Source organism: Parasteatoda tepidariorum, chromosome 6, assembly GCF_982258835.1.
Source record: "Parasteatoda tepidariorum strain Cologne lab strain chromosome 6, Ptep-v5.0, whole genome shotgun sequence".
In the NCBI taxonomy this organism is placed as follows: Eukaryota; Metazoa; Arthropoda; class Arachnida; order Araneae; family Theridiidae; genus Parasteatoda; species Parasteatoda tepidariorum.
This window is the reverse complement of record NC_141760.1, coordinates 7,464,849-7,477,876: the sequence shown is the minus strand read 5'-3', so window position 1 is coordinate 7,477,876 and position 13,028 is coordinate 7,464,849. Positions and strand designations below refer to the sequence as shown.

At 31.4% G+C, this 13,028-nt stretch overlaps 1 protein-coding gene across 6 annotated transcripts in view; it reads right to left on the bottom strand.

Annotated features, from left to right (window-relative positions):
* Window positions 1-2,627, bottom strand: part of EndoA (SH3 domain containing GRB2 like, endophilin-A) — a 128,627-nt gene extending 126,000 nt beyond the window's left edge. For 5 of the 6 annotated variants that reach the window (XM_071179105.2, XM_071179110.2, XM_071179115.2 and 2 more), the window contains exon 1: window positions 2,429-2,627. The gene's annotated coding sequence lies outside the window, so the exon portion shown is untranslated. The remainder of the gene's footprint in view (window positions 1-2,428) is intronic. The other variant, XM_087165379.1, reaches the window with a different exon arrangement.
* Between the last annotated feature and the right edge of the window lie 10,401 nt (window positions 2,628-13,028).

Genomic DNA, 13,028 nt, shown 5'->3' with positions numbered 1-13,028 from the left:
CTAGTACAAAAGCAGTTTTTTTTTTGAAAATTAGTGTGTTTATTAAATTTTTTTAAGAACTTTAAGAAATGACCAATATAGTTCAATTAATCTTTTGAATATTGATTTATTTTTATGCAGTCTGGAGAACAACACCTTTCGTAGTTAAAATTTATATTAATGCTTCATATAAAATTATTTTACGAGTGCTTCTAATTTACATCGAAACATTAATATATTAGTTTTTCAAGACATCCATATACTGAAAACTGTAACAGCAGAATTTAAGGCAATCATATACATCTCCTTTAACGTTTTTGAACTTATTGCTTGTAACAAAAATCTATTTTGCTTAATGTCATGAATACTTAAATAAAAGTAGTGGCAAAAATTTCTCTTTTTTTAAAAAACATTTATCTGGTGAAAGAATCTGGGATGAAAGCAGTGATTATTACATTAGTTTACTGCTATGTAATAAACTATTTTGTTACAAATGTAGTTAACTACAATTACTTTTTTTGATTTAATGATTAAAATCTACTTTGGAATTGTTGTAGTATTTCACTACTTTGAGGAGAAGAACTTGCATTAAACGTAATGGAATAATTAAGAAATATGTATTCGTGTTTACCTGATTCAGAATGTTATTCCAAAAAAAAAATTTTTTTTTGTTAATTTAATCTTCACCTTTTTATGCCTTTTTCTACAGCGAATATTTAATTTAAGAAATGCAAAGTTATCAAATACTAAAAAATTTTTAAATTGTTTAATGCTCTTTTATTTCCTCTAAGAAATTAAGTACATGGGATATTCGTTCCCTTCCTTTTAAATAACTTCAAGTTTTACGAGTGTTTACTCACAAGTGGAAGGGTGACCAAATTGAATAATGATCTATTTTTCGTAATGGATATTTGAAATATTAGTTATACGCGATTTTAAATACGTAATTCCTGTTAACGGTCAGCTGCAGCCAAAGGGTCATTTTTATTGCATCCATTGACAGACCAGCGAAGATTTGTACCCATCCAATTCGAAAAATTAATTGCGTTAGAGCCGTGTTTCTTTACTAAACTAACAATAAAAGTAGGAATCCCTACTGTTTTTTTTTTATCACACTACTCACTACATTACTTTTTTTTAAAAGAGTAGCACATTACGCTACAACTACGAAGAAAGTAGCACACTACGAAACAAACTACATTATTTTCACTGCTTGTAGCGCGCTACTGCCGACCACTGACTGAAAATCATTATACAGAGATGCCTACTGTTGCAGTTAAGATAAAATAATTTAAAAAACGGTGGAGAACTACAAATTTTGTAGATTTGTGGACTTTTGGTAGATTTCGGTAGATCATTACACAGAGATATGTAGATTTTTAGTAAAATTTGAAGATTTTTGGTTAATTATGCCGATATTTTATAAAACGCTCGACACAGCTTAACTGCAACGAAATGGTGTATCACATAAGCTTTTGTACTATTTAGAAGTAGTAGTGAGTAAAAACCTTATAAATCAAATTGACTTAACCAAGAATCGTACATTAAAAGACTACCATTTGAAAATATGTATCCGCTATCCGGAGTAAGTTGGCATCTTTTCATTATACATCAAGTTGGAAAAGAGCAAAAACTGGTAAGAAGGGCGTTTCTTTGAATTTTTCTTTCGGGAAAAATGAAATGTCCATGACTACCAAGTTTTTGTAACACTAATAGCATAGGACTGCTTCTTACTCGGGAAAAAGTAAATAGTCATGAACAGTTTACAGTTAAGAATAGATTTATTCCAGTTGAAAATGAAATGGGTTATCAATCTTTTTCGTCTCTCTTTCGGGGCTGAAAAGAATAGACGTTTCCGAATAACATAATACACATAAGTTGATTATTGAAAATTCATCTGAAATCATACAATTGACATTACTTAAACTGAAGTAGCTTTTACATATTCGAAAAGAAAAAAACTATAATTAGTTTAAAAAATAGCGATTAGGCTAGTTATTTGAATGATCTATCGGCCAAGCAGACCAGTAGCAAAAGGGTTGAAATAGTTTATATTCTTTTAAAATTTAAATATTTGATATCGATGTGAACAGACAAACTTCTAGAATTAAATGAGCCATTTGTTAAATTTAGTAGCAATTATTAGTTGACCTACAGAAATTATTATGTTTTAGTTCTAACTTTAGTTTTAAAAAATATCTGTAGAAGTTTTTCCTCGAGGATAAGATAAATTGTAACGTAATCATCATTATATTACTTTTCAACATTTTGGTTATTTTAATATTATGGTACTATTTGTAGAGTTTTTTTTTTCTTTCTTTCTTTTCTCTCCAGAATCTCTTAAGCGTAACATTTATTACAAGTAAAGTGCTTATAAAAAGTATAAATTTACTCTTTCAAAGAGCAGCGTAAAAGTGCAAATATTTAAAGAGGATGTTCGATCGCTTACCTTTTGATGGGTATCCAACGCCCTATAACTATACTCCAAATTATTCCAAGAGAGCTTCGAATTAATTTATCATCCTCAAAAGTGATCCCAAAATCCTGAGCTCCAAAGAGAAAAGCGTGCGGCAAAATGTTAGTTCTAAATGCTCTCCGTTTAGAGAATGAGGCTGGCAAGTGACGGCGACCGTAGCCGAAAGGACGATAGAACAAAATTTCTGGCAGACTGCCAAACTATCGCAACAAAGTCAATTGGAGTCTCCCGAAAATCGCGCTCCTTGTTTCGTCAACATCAAAACCCTTCATTCCGGAAAAAGAGTGTAAAAAGAGAAATATTTTTTTCCTTTCTATTTTTTTATTATTTTTTTATTATTTTTTTTTTAATTTGTGCTGGCGCTATAAACTCAACTAAGTCCTTCTGCAAAATATGTAAGTCTCAGTTTTTTCTTTACTAATTTCGAAGGATTCGGAGATATAGGATGACGTCAATCTTACAATTTTTTCCAACTTTTGCAAAATAGATTAAATTTTGGGACATTCATTTGTGCCCAACGTATGTTATTATTAAAATGGCTCACTTTTTTCTTTTTTTTTTAAAAAAAAAAGAAGAAAGAAAAAGAAGGAAGTAAAGTAAGTGGTAGACTAAGTGTTTTATTATTAGCATTCTTTCTCAAAGACGAGATATTAATTCTATCATCGCAGAGGAGTAGGGGGTAGCTAGGGGTTTGTAACACACAGGGATAAGTTACTTTTTGCGCCTCCTTACAATGCGGATTAGGACTAAAAAGAAAGCTTTTGGGGACCATTTTATGCTTTTAGATAATGTCAAAATTTAAATCAATCTCGAAGGAATATTTTTAAAAAAATTTTACAATGAATAAGACTTTGTAACTTCACGTAATGTTTTTCTTTTTTTTAAGGGGAGTCGGTCAGGCATTTACCACTAATGCTAAAACTGACTGTACCTCTCCTCAGCATCTAAACAAGATATATATATATCTAATATGCGGTGTATCCACACCGATATTTTTTAGTATTTAAGTTAAAAAGCAGAATGATTAAGGAGTCTAGTTTCAGTTTAATCTTTTATTTTACTAAGCGATGGTGAAATAGCAGTTTAACCCCTCTCCAAAGCGGGAGAGGGGGAGCACATATCCCGTCTAAGCTGACGGATTTAATTTTAGCATGATAAACAACAAAAAGCCACGCAAAAACATTAGGTCCTGCATTATATAGGATGATTAAAAAGAGTAAAAAGGCTCCAGTCATATATCTTTTTTGTATTCTTACGCCTCATCAAATTTATTTATTACTCAAAGCAAATCGTTTAATCTTTCCTTATATGGAAGTGAAAGATCTTAAAATAACTTCTCTTTTGAAGTATAAATCTAATTATTATTCATTGGCATGTTTTTAGCCTTGAAGTCCCAAAATAGAATTTCTACCCTTATCCTTTACTAAAGATATTTAATGAAAAGGAATGAAGTTTTAATGCTTTTATTAATACAAAAGTATTTAATTTTTGTATTACATATATATATATATATATATATATATATATATATATATATATATATATATATATATATATATATATACACGTTTTACTCTGTGGTAACTGTTAATTCATAATTTGGTGGCTCAGGGGATAGACCGTTCGCCTTCCAATGATGCTAACCGAGTTCGAATCCCAGCGATGGCTGGTCAACAATACGCACGCCACACCTGATCAGCACCAACCACAGCACTGACGTAAAAATATCCTCAATCGTGAACGTATCATGGGTTAGAACGCCTAAGCCGTCAAGCCAACCATGGGTGGTTTTCGTGATTTTCTTCATGTAACACAAATGCGGGTTAGTTCCATCAAAAAGTCCTCCACGAAGGCAAATTTCTTCCAATACTTAAACCAAGAGTTCCCTGGCCTTCTGAATTGGGTTCAAAATTACAAGACTACGGAATTGAACATTCGTAGTCGTAAACCCAAAAATTGGGTCGGGTGTTCAACGACGGTTATAAAATAAAAAAAAATTAGTGTAACGATCAATTAAGGTACACAAAATTCTAGAAAATATGGCTCCAATAGCTTAAGCCAGTGGTTCTTAACCTTTTCAAGCCGCGACCCAAATTTGAGAAATATGTTCATGTCGCGACCCAAATTTGAGAAATATGTTCATGTCACGACCCAAAAAAAAGTAAAAATTTTTTCATTGCTTTATTTTAGATCGTATTTTTAAAAAATCTTCAATCCTACGATGATGATTTTTTTTTAACTTACGAATTTTTTATTTATTTTTTTAATAATTAAGATAAACAAAAGTACTTTTCGATCCAGCGAAAATTTAATTAATAATCAAGTGTTTTAAATAATTTTTATTGACCAAATTAAAATATATTTATAACTTTTTGAAAATAATTGGCATTTAAACTTATTCCTAAAAAAAAAAAAAGAAATATCAATACGTATGTTAAGTTTTTTAAATTTTAAATGCAATTCATACAGTTTTAATGAGAACTTTGTGCTTGAATACATTTTGAAAGAGAGGGCCCTTATGTTAATTCTTTTTTACTTTTTTATTTTCTTTTTTATTTTAAACATTAACTACTAAGTATCTTTTATTCTTATATTAATTTTGCACCTTGATATGCTAAACTAATTATGAGTCATGTGCCTTTTTTAATTATTATGAACGAGGATTAAGGGTATAGAGTTACCCAGGTACCTCGTTAAGCCTAGGCTGAGTAAGCCACAATGACTACTTCTAGGAGGTGTTGGTATTACTTATTATTTGGTGTATTACTAACTTTTTTGGTTCGACTCAGCGCGACCCAAGAAATATGCTTCGCGACCCAATTTTGGGTCGCGACCCATAGGTTAAGAACCGCTGGCTTAAGCGATCGAAAGTTTGGGTCTCTTTATGTTAATTTTATTTTTTTAAACATTTTGTCATACCTAGGGAAATTCGTAAGCGAATTGAAAATTTTTTGCACACAATTATTTAATTTGTTTATCAAAAGACAATTCTAATCACAGCAATTGTTTTTAATAAATATTTTTTATTTTTTTATTACATTATTCAAAAAGGGATGAAATTTTTCTAAAATCGGCAATTTGGAAAGACAAAATACAATATTTTAGACGAAATATTAAAATTTTTAACTTTTACATTTAATATTGTATAATTTAAAATGTTATAAAAATTTGCATACTTCATAATTGAAAATATATTCAATTAACCTAAAGAGTTTTTAAAACGTAATAAAAAGCAAGAAATTAACATGTATGTGGTTTAAACTTTAGACCACTTTACTGTAAAAACTACTGGGATCATATTTTCCAGATTGCGGCAAACTCCCATATTTTGATGATTACAAAACCAAAATCTGGCAAAAAGGTACAATTATTCAGACGCTTTTGTGTTGGATTTCGTAACTTGACAATAGTTTATTAGCACGTTTGAGTTCAACCTTTTCAACCATTAAGATTGGCACAAAATGCGATGACATTAGAGAGGTTATTTATATCCGCATACTATTCAGCTAGATCAACTTCAACCTATCACTGAGAGTCATAAAAGAATCAGGCTAACATAAGCATTATTAAAAGCAGTACAAGATGAAAGGGGGGGGGGGAAGCAGACAATAACTCTGGAGTTTCTTGAATCTTCAAGACTCAGCTTTTGCTTTTTATTTTTAGCAGCGTGCATTTTTAATGTTATTACATAATATCAATTTAAAGAATATTTATGTTCTTTTTATGATTATTTATAATTACTTTCTTGGTGGCGATTTTAACATATGTAAATATACTGAAGAAGGAAAAGAATTAAACATCAATTGTCAATTGATGCAGTTTTTACAACCCATGACTTGAAATGTTGAGGCGTTTATGAAAGTTTATCCATGAAGAAAAAAAAAAGAATTAAGATCGAAAGCAAACAACTAACCAATTGGTAACCAATGAACGCGATAATGCGACCACAATTTACTTTCTTTTGTTGTTGCATTATAATTTTCAAAGTAATGAAATGTTTATCACTTAAAATAAAGTCAAAAAGGAACAAATTTGTTATGTACGTTCAAATTTTTACGTCTTTCATATTGGCGAACAATGGAATACCTGCAAGTGACGTATGTGTGGCTATCTCAAGCCTAGTTAGTTAAAATGTGGCTTTGTTTGAGTTAGCAACTGTTCTTGGTTGCTGTATTTAATTAACTTCACGTTAATTAACATTCTGACTTATGAGGAATAACTTAATTCAACTTTGACACGCCATTTTGTTTATTTCCGATCAGCTGGCGCTGATGTGGTAGGTCACGTGTGTGGGTATGCTTCGTCTACTTCTTCTCGAAGTGCAAGTACCCAATTAGAAAATTTAAATAAAATATTTTTGAAATCGGCCATACACAAGATTCGTGTGGTACTTACGAATTTAAAGGAGTGGTGCCAAAACGAAAAGGAATAAAACGGTTTTAGATTGTTTGAAATAATCAGAATCTATTTATCGCTCCAACTGCTTAAATATCGACGCAAAATCTTTGATTCTTAAGATTTTGACCTGATAGTGTAAGTTAATTATAGTAAATTTGAATTGCGGAACAACATTGACACTCTTTTTTTTTTTTACGCATCCTGTGAATTCTAGTCGTACATTTATGAATAAGGGACAAAAAAAAAACTGATTTTCATAGCTATTGCTAAAATTAAGTCAATAAAGTGAATTATCGGCGAGATGTGTAGTCAGCGAAACAATTGTGTTCCTAAAAGTGGCATTGATGTCGAATATTATGTATTTTCTTTTAAAGATTTTTATACAAATATTTAATGTTACGCACAAGTAATATAACTTATTTCCTCCAATACATTAAATCCGATCTTCTAACTAATATTACTGAGGAGGACGCTATTTATATTAAAATATAATTACAGAATAATATAACGCTATTAACATAATTATATTTTTAATCCCAAACTGTCTTTCATATACACAACTAGTTTAAAATTTAAAGTACAGAAAACGTGAGCTCAGACAAACCTAGAGTAAGCCATGAAGTTACAAATACTGAAAAGAAAATTTTTCAAAATATTTAAATGAAAACATTTATGAGAAGATAATTTAGGATAACGCAATGGGGAAGTTCTCTTCTTATAGCATGCTCGCCTATTGATATTTTAAAAAAAAAAATTCTGCAATTGCGTACTTGCACTTCAAGAAGAAGACCATGTATACCCACACATGTGACTTATGACGACAGCATCGGCTGATCGCTTTTTAAATAACCGTCGTTGAACAGCAGATCCAATTTTATGGGTTTACGACTACTAAAGTTCAACTCCGCAGCCTTGTAATTTTGAACCCAATCCAGAAGACAAGGGAAATCCTGGATCAAGTATTGGGAGAAATTTGCCATCGTGGAGGACTTTTTGATGGAATTTACTCACATTTTGCGTTGCATGGAGAGGAAAGCCCTCACGTTTAGACTGATGGCAAGGGGACGTCTACCATTGAGGATGCGTCTACCATGATGCGTCTACCATTGAGGATATTTCCATTGAGGAGGCACTGTGGTCGGCGTGAGCCGCGTGCGGAAATCGTATCGACTGGGATTCGAACCCGGTTCGCCTCATTGGAAGGCGAACGCTCTATCCCCTGAGCCATCGCGGCTCCGGCTGATCGTAAGCAAAAGGGTATATGTTAAAGTTGAGCTAAGTTTCTCCACATAAGTTAGAATGTTAATTAACGTGAAGTTAATTTAATACAGTGCCGTATCACGCATCAATTCGAAAAATAATTCTTTCTCATCTATGTCTTTTACTTAAATTAGATTTATTATTTGTTTATGTATTTTATTGTGTAACAGTGATTTATTTATTTTTTTGCGTACCTGGGCAATTTCGATGCATAATTAATTTATTTATGTTCTACTTGGATTTATGTCTGTTTCTGTGTGAAGTAAGAAATATATAGTGGGAGAATTGAAATTTTTGTGAAAGAATTTTTGAGTAAGAATATAGATTGTATCATTCAAGAGAATTGATGCTTGACGGGCTTAGGTTTCTTGAAATCGAATGGAATGAAATGTTTCAACAACCCATCAGGATCGAGGTACCCTAGCTACGTCATTTGCAGGTATCATATTGAAACTTCATAACCTACTCTAGGTTTGCCTGATCTCACTTTTTCTGTACTTTAAATTTTAAATTGGTTAAAGAGTGGGGGGGATTTTTTTTTTCTCGCTATGTAATAGCCATTGACTTTTTACTGATTCACGTCCTTTTACTAATCGTTTTGTTTTTGTATTTTTTCGCACTGTACATTTAGAATCATTCGCAGTTAAAGCTACACCATAGAGCCGAGAACCTTTGTTAATATACTTAAAAATAAAATCTCATCAGACAGAAAAACAGCCATGTGTAAAATTAACTTCTTAAACAAGCACGTGGAAAATGTGTTATTAATAGTATTGTTTAAAAAAAATAACGAGAAATAAAACAGTTGTTTGAAGTAAATGAACGAAAAAAAAAGACCAGTCGCCTTAGTAACAACTAACATTAAATATTTGCTTTATTTAATGTCTTCCGTTGTAGTCAATATTGTCTCTTCACAAAAGCTAAGGTTTAAAACATATTAAAAGAAAATATTTATAATCCTTGCAAATCATCGTACATATTTTGAAATATTTCGAATAAATACCTATTTAAAAACCATGTAACATTTTCGGGAAAAAAGTAAACGTTTACTTCCTCCACCCTGACTATACACATTCTTATACGCTTTCATGGTTTCATGATTCAGTTCAGATAATAACACTTGGGTAAACAACCATGAGTTACGGATAAAAAAAGAGAACAAAAAGGTGCGTTCCAACAAAGAAGATCACGGAGAGTAAAAGAAAGCGAAACGAGCATCGATTCGTCTTGGAACGCAAGCGGAAACTGTCATAATCTAGTTGTCATGTTTCGATTTTTCTTTTTCATGACTCATTTCGAACAAAAGATAATAAGTTCGATCGCATAAACGGACTATAATGGGGAAATTGATTTGCTGTGAAAACATGGTATAAGTACACTGTTTTTCAACCTTTTAAAACAAAAAAATCCACGTTGTTGTTTGTTTTTATTTTTTAAATGCGCAAAGCCAGATGGGAACGAGAAATTCCTGTGTGAAAAAATTAAAATATTGATAATGTTCGCTTTCTCTTATTCAGCGGTTCCCATTTTTATTCTTCCGGCTACGGAACCCCAAGTAATCAACTTTTTTCGGCTATACCCGACTTAATAAATAAAGTTTATTAAGGTAATTGTGTACGTTCTAAAAACTATTTTTAAAAAATTTAATTAGGGGAATAGAGATCATCATTTTATCATTATTAATCTTAAATGGGGTTTTATTTCCGACAATTAAAGTTGCAATCCTTGTTCTATATCTGAATATATTAAATAAGCCGAATTATGGTTTACTTCCAGATAAAAACTGCTGTTGAAAATGTTTTTAGGGAAACATATTTCTTGCTTAGGGAATTATTTTATTTTGATTTGAAAAGCACAATAAGAAATACTAATGCAATGTTTTATAAATGCTTGTTCTTTTCATGATTAGTTCTATATATTGTAATTAGAAATATAATTCTTTTCTTCTAAAAAATGTAATTTCTATTTCATTGGCATTTTACTTGAAATAACTTCATAAAGGCAACCGAAAGATTAAATAAATTATGAATTATGGATTGTATCTAAATATAATCAGAAGTTTCAAAACTCATCACTGATTATAGAAAATACTAACCCGTGGAACCCCTTTCTTTCTTCTACAGAACTCTAGGGTACTGCGGAACACCGATCAAGAACTGCTGCTCCATTCAACTACTTTTTAGAGTAATGTTACATTCAGAGAAGGAACGTGTGTCTAAAATTTGAATAAGTACAGATCAAGAAAAGCAAAAAATAATTAAACAAGTAAAAGACTAAATTTTCAAATTTTATATATTATATATATATATTGTGTATATATATATATATATATATATATATATATATATATATATATATATATATATATATATATATATATAAGTTCAAAATGAAGATAAAGAAAAGGAAAATTACTAACATATGAAGAAGAAAAAAGGGGGGAAAGAAAAATATATATATATATCAATGAGGAAGATTCATTTTTATTATAAGCGAAACCATAATAAAATGCATAAGATTAATACTTATTTTGTTTTTTGATACCAATATTGCTTCAGGAAATTAATCTAATGAAAACATGATGGATCCTTAATTAGATAAATTATCATTTCTGGCCCTCAAAGATTTCTCGTCTACCTTAGCACTTTATCAATCTCGTAAAATTATTCGCAAAGAATTAAAAAAGAAATTCTTGAAAAGAATTTTTTTTTTCCTTCAAATATCAGGAAAATGTTTTGTTATACTTTTTTCGAGCATTTAATTAGCTAGCTTAAAATGAAAGCAGAGGTGAATATTTGATCTCATTTTCATTATATAAATGGTAAATTAAAAAGATAATTCTATAAATGGTAAATTAAAAAGGAAATAATATTAATGTTAAATTGAAATTGTAATTATATAAACGGTAAATTAAAAGATTAATAGTGATTATAACCTGGGAGCAGAATTTATTGAGTCAATCTGCATAAATTTTGGTTTTGCCTGCAATCCCAACGCAACTACTGAAAGATTATTATTGTTTAACTTGGTTTAATCTGACATGTATAGAGCAAAGTTTGCACATGTAAGGTCATAATATAACGGTCATAACGTAAGGTCGCAATATAATGGAAATGCCGATTCGTAATCCTCCTGGCTCGCACTGCCCACTGTGCTGAATAGTTGTAAAATGGGTTAGACACTCCTTGCCATCAGAGAAATGTTTTCGTGGTTTTTCCCTCCATGTAAGCCGTGAACCAAGTGTGGACAGGCTGTTCAACAAAAGCCAGTGTTAAAATAAAATAGAAAAGTGCATTATGACAATCTTATGAAGGGGAGTCGGTAGAGCATATGCCAATAATGCTAAAACTGACCTTTTTCGATGTTCCTTTTCTCAACATCTTAACAAGATATTGCTTCATTTTTGTTTTTCGCAGAATACTTACAAATACATGTTTACACTGTAATAACTGTTAATACATATCTTTGACAGAATGTTTTTTTAAGAAAAATTATGAACTGAAAACTTTTAATTTTTGAAAAATTTTCATCCTATTTTAGCAAAGAAACTTAACTCATAACGTATTCCTGTTAAGGCTAGAGCATTATCACAGCATACGACTGATATAATCTCAAATATCTCCAGAAAATTTCTAAGTGATATCATGAGTAGTTTCATAAAAAGAGCTAGGATCGAAAAAGGTGAGTTTTAGCATTAATGATAGATGTCCTACCAACTCCTCTTAACTGTGAACACTATCGATTGAAATAAATAACTCAACACTTCAGGAATACGACTCAGCAATTTCAGTTGGTCGCCCAACTCAAGGCTTCCATGATTGACGAGTGAAATAATATGGATGGCAGAATCCTCCAGGGAATGAGTAAACATATCACGTAATATCTTATATTTCAAGCCACACATAAACGGGACGGTTATATTGGCTATGAATAATAATGACTCTATTGAGGGGAGACATTTTGCATTTTCGAAATTTCATTTTACTAGTGGAGCATGAAGTGATTGACTATTTTGTATTTGTATTTAGACTTTCTCCCTTATCAGCAAAATAACGTGGGCCTTTATTGGAACAATATTCACGAATCTTGGCTCAATAAGGGTTCAAGAGCCGCTTTTTTGCGAAATTGGACTTATATAGAATTGTTCAATTCTCCGGACATTTTATATTTTATTTTATTACATAACCGTCGTTGAACAGCCGATCCAGTTTTATGGGTTTACGACAACGAATGTTCAACTCCGTAGCCTTGTACTTTTTACCCCAATCCAGAAGACAAGGGAACTCTTGGATCGAGTATTGGGAGGAATTTACCTTCGCGAAGAACTTTTTGATGGAGCTAACCCGCATTTGAGTTATATGGAGAGGAAGACCACGAGAACCTCCCACGGTTAGCCTGACGGCGAGGGGACTCTAACCCATGATCCGTCTACCACTGAGGATATTTCATGTCAGCACTGTGGTCGGTGCAAGCTGGATGCGGAATTCGTATCGACTGGGATTCGAACCCGGTTAGCCTTATTGGAAGGCGAACGCTCTATCCCCTGAGTCATCGCTGCTCTTGACATTTTATATTAATTATTCAGCCAATATAAGCTCGATATAGGCCATTCTAGGACCAATATTAAATACAGCCCAGTACGACTAGACATCCCAGTACGGGTCCCTCAGTGCACGTTCTCATAGGATCCCAGGGCCGGATTGAGCATGCGATGGGGGCCCTAGGCCATTCAAATTTTTGGGGCCCTTAGATTAAATTTTCTTCTCGAATATTTTTTATTTATTCAAATATAAAAGTATTTATATGTCTTTTCCCTTAAGAAAGCATATTTAAAATAAAAATAAATAATAAAAAATTAAATTTTACTTTATTTTATTAAATTAGAACTAAAAAAATAATCATAACATTGTGGAAA